The 4,792-nt window shown below is 36.9% G+C and overlaps 1 pseudogene; it reads right to left on the bottom strand.

Annotated features, from left to right (window-relative positions):
• Window positions 1–220: 220 nt before the first annotated feature.
• On the bottom strand, window positions 221–3,345 carry LOC108771451 (putative nuclease HARBI1; annotated as a pseudogene).
• Between the last annotated feature and the right edge of the window lie 1,447 nt (window positions 3,346–4,792).

Here is a 4,792-nt window from a genome sequence, read left to right as displayed (position 1 = left end):
AACCGTCACAATAACGTTACAAATGCAACATTGTGGTGAAACCGTTACTAAACCAAAACTTCCTTAAACGTTCCATAAACGTTTTATTTATTCAATGATATTTGTAACGTTTCCTCGACATTGTATAATCGATGCCGCGACTATCAAAAAAACGTTATAAATGCGAAGTCCGAAAAGTACCCTTACGCAAATGTAAAAGTACAAATGTATCAAATTAAACTTAATATACAAATGTATCATTAGGAAATAGTATTTCTTTATCTTCACTCGCTATTTCATACAAAGTTGACCTTCTCAATACACGAGCATCATGGAAGAATCCAGGTTCACCGCAATATACGTTCGTAAATCGCATATTAGAGTCGACGACAGCTTGTAAGTGAATGGAAAAAAATTTTTTACGATTACAGTATGGTATCTCATTTACCAAAGGTTTTTGAATACGAATATGGGTACAATCAATCGCTCCTAAAACACGTAGAATTCCTTTTTTTTAAAAAAACCTTGCGCATACTGTCGAAATGTTATGCTGTTGCGGCCATTTAATCACATCATCCAATTTAGTCAAAATCCAAGCGACTACGCGACGTATAATACGGAATACAGAGGTGATAGAAATATCAAACCGATCTGATATTGTTCTTATCGGTTCTGTATAAACCACAGGAATATTAATATACTCAGCTTTGTTGAAATCGGTTTGCTCCCGTACAAATGATTTGGCATAAACACACATGTTTCAAATTCAGATGTAATATAATTAGTAAAATCAATTATATTTATCATTAAAAGTAAATAAATATTGAATATAAGAGTGAATCTACTACTATTTACGTAAATGTACATAATTACCAATAAATCGAAATACTGTTTGTTTTGACAATCGCAAGTGTTCCTTAAATTCCTGTTCTGTCCAAGATTCCACAACTTCTAAATACTGTTCCACACGATACCGTTTACGTGTAGAAAATAAATGTTGCATTAGTGGAATTGAGTAACCTGAAATTAAAAAAAATTTGCTCTGATTAGTCAACTTTCAATCCAATCCCAATCCGTATAAATATTACATTAACACAAGCTTAACGGACTGTATTGGAAGTTTGAGATTCCTGTTCAAATGTCGATGTACGTCAATATCAAACAACAATATTCAGACAGAGTATTTATATAAGCTGAAGACTTGGTAAAAAGAGAGAGAAATAATCGCGGATAGAGACTCTATCAAAGGGACGCTGGAGTGACGGCCGAACTTGATCGAAGTCGATAAAATAAGACGAGTTCAAGACGGTAAAGCGGCTAGGTACGTTTGCCGAGCAATCGAATATGATTTGTTGGATATATAAGTAATAATCAATTATGTTCAATCGCTCGGCAAGCGTACTTAGCCGCTTTACTGTCTTGAACTCGCTCAATGAATAATGACATACTTGGCACTGATATCAGTGATTATCCAGTGATTCAGATTTAGAGAGTAGGATCGAAATAAATATAAAAGTCTTATACCGTTTAGCAATTCTTACAATATTAATACAGATATTAATTTTTAAAATTGTACTAATGAAAGCGCGTCGAGAGAAATGCTTTGGCCGCTCGAGTTATAGCCCGGTCTATTTTTTCAAACATAAGCTGCGTTAGCAACACTCACATATCTCGTCGCACCGACAGATTACGATAGAAATTAATTAGATTTTCTATATATTTCGTAGATTTCAATCACTTTCTCTCTTTCGGGATTTTTGTTCATATAGAAGCCCAGTAAGCAATTTGCTAGCAATTTGGTATCAATTTGGCATCAAACTCGTTCAAAGTTTGGTAGCAAATCCGGTGCCATCTGTGTCAGCAATAAGCTTGTGTTTTGCAGGCAAAGCTTGCGTTACAAAACTAGGCAGCAAATTGGCACCAAATTGATAGCAAGCTTTGCGTAGCGCTGTTTGGCGACAAATTCGCACCAAATTGATAGCAAGGTTTGAGTAGCGCTGTTTGGCGACAAATTGGTGCCAAATTGGTACCAAGTTTTGAGTAACGCTGTTTGACGACAAATTGACAGCAAATTGGCAACAAATTTTGCGTAGCGTCAAATTTATAGCAAAAATCAAGCAAAATGTGATATTTTGCAATCATTTAAATGGTCTTTGATCTACACCTTAAGAGATCATTAGTTATAATATTGTACATAATTGTGTGTATATATACTAGTGTAAAAATTAATCAATACAGTCTTATTTTTGTTGCTAAAATATTATTGATTTTTGATTAACTCTTCACATTTCTAAATGCACATGAGAAAGTTATAAAATAGTCAAAAATTTTCAGAGATTTAGAAGGCACATCCCAAAAGAGCTTGGGAATCTCCAGATTTGCTTACATCAATTCTTATACAGACTCATGAACGTTTTCTTCTTACGAGAAGCAAGTCCATCTCGTGGCGGAGCCGTGTATGAAAGTGACAAATTTTTGCTGCAAATTTGTCATCAAATAACGCTACGCAAAGTTTGTTACCAATTTGCTCTCAATTTGTCGTCAAATAATGCTATACAAAGTTTGCTACTAATTTGTCATCGAACAGCACTACGCAAAGTTTGCTACCAATTTGATTCTAATTTGTCGTCAAACAGCACTACGCAAAGTTTGTCGCCAATTTGTTACCAATTTGTATGAATAAATTTACCCGCATTTTGCTACCAATTTACTGCCAAATTATGACATAAAATTTAGTTACATATTTGTTAGCGAATTGTCAACATTATTTGATATATCAAAACTTGTTGCCAATTTTTATTCTTTCTGCTAACAAGGTTTGCAACATGTGCAGATTTTACAAGATCTGTTTTCAGTAAATTTGGCTATCTGGGAGTTTATTATGGTTGGTATTTATCCTATTTTTGCAGTATTGCTATTACATATATGTATAATGTAATAGTGAATATATGTAGCTATTATTGACGCGAGTCCTTCGGCATGGTGCGGCCAAGAAGATTAGAAACCAGGAGAGTCAACTAGCATGGTGAGGGTAAGTCAAAAAAACGTCCGCGGTTATTCACACAATGCGCAGTGGCATTGCACATTGTGTGAAAGAAACAAGAAAGTTTGTTTGACATGCGCAGTCACGAATTGAAAATGATTATATAGATAGAGCGACAGAGAGGACTAATGAAGCGCAAGAGTGGGGAAGTTATCCGCCGTCACTTTGCCTCATCCGCTCTAACGCTATTGGCACCGAGTTGGCTCTCCTGGTTTCTAATCTTCTTGGGTGCGGCAAAATATGTGAGCGACGATGCCAGGCGCCGAATAACAGTGCGCTTCCTCTCTTGCCTCTTTAGCGCGCTGCCAGCGCAACCCACCCATGTTTGAAAAAGTGGGTGTTCAAAAATTTTTTTCTTTTTTTTTTACGTGCAAAAAATCGCTATATCTCTTAAATCGTTAGTCCTAGGGCTTCAAATGTTAAGAACTTTTGTTAGGCCGGAATCAGACTATGCATTGAACATTGAGATTAAAAAAAGACTGAAAGATTGAAATTTGGCTAATCAAAATAACAGGAGCTAAAATTCCTTTATCTTCATTAATCAAATTTCAATTTTTAATCTTCAATCTCAATTTTCAATGCGTAGTCTGATTCCGGCCTAACGCAAGTTACGCTTACGCAAATTACGCTACATATGAAAGCAGCCTAAATATCACCACGCCGCTGGTTGGTTGTTGCTCACTCTACTCGTCTTTCTACCCTGTCATCAGCGGTTCATTTTAGACATCAATATGAACAGATCTTTAAGGTATTAGAATTTTTATTCGCCGTACGGATCTTCGACCGTTGCTCGAACAAAGAAACATCTGCATATTTCTATCTCTTTTTATATTCCTGTTTGGCCCCAAAGATGTAGAGAATGGACTGCGCGATCCATGTGTCAAAATAATAAAGGTAAGAGAGAGGGACCGCTGAAGACAGTCAATGTCTATTTTTTTTATTACACAGTATAATAGGACAGAGCATGAAAGGGAGATTGGTCGTTTCCCACGGTCCCCCTCCCTCTCTTTCTCTTTCTCACTCTCATTATTGTCAACTACATTTGAATACATGTGGTGTGCGTGCGTGCGTGCGCGAGCAAAAAGGAAATTTAACAAAAAATTAAAAAGTATAAAATGAAAAAATTATTAAGTATTATATAATAAAATACAAAAACATGGAACCAATATTTCGCTGCAGTTCCGGATTCGACAGAGAACGAAATTAGAAGAAACAAAAAAAAAGACGCACGCACACGGGCGGATGCAAGGGGGCGGCCTTCGGCCACCCCCCCGCCCCCACACCGTTGACAGAGGTCTGCCCCGACAGTACTATCATAGCAACTAATTTGTTATAAGTGTGAGAGTGGCGCCCCCCGGGGGGGGGGGGGGGGGGGGTAAAAGTTACTTCGCGTGGAAAGTTCAATGTTTCTGAACAGGGAAAGATGTAGAATTTCGTGTCTGACAACAATAACTTTAACGCTAAATATCTCGGTTCGCGGAGCAGAGCGACGCTTATTTCTGCCAGATTCTTTCGTTCCATGCAGAAACGCGTCGAATAAGCCTAATTTCATCGATTTTTAAGCTGCTCGAGTGATTCTGTATAATTACCAAAAATACATCAATACTTCGCTTGGAACTCTTGGAAGTCACACTTTATAATGGAAATAAAACGTAATTTTTCAAACTTTTTTTTATCATAACTTTTTAACGGACAGCGACCACCATCTAAAACCTGCGGGAGGTTATTCAGGGTTATGACTTTGACAACATATGTCAAGGTCAAGGTCAT

The sequence above is a fragment of the Cyphomyrmex costatus genome, unplaced genomic scaffold (assembly GCF_001594065.2).
Source record: "Cyphomyrmex costatus isolate MS0001 unplaced genomic scaffold, Ccosl1.0 scaffold159, whole genome shotgun sequence".
Lineage (NCBI taxonomy): Eukaryota > Metazoa > Arthropoda > Insecta > Hymenoptera > Formicidae > Cyphomyrmex > Cyphomyrmex costatus.
Note: the sequence above shows the minus strand (reverse complement) of the source record. Positions and strands in the feature narration are given on the sequence as shown.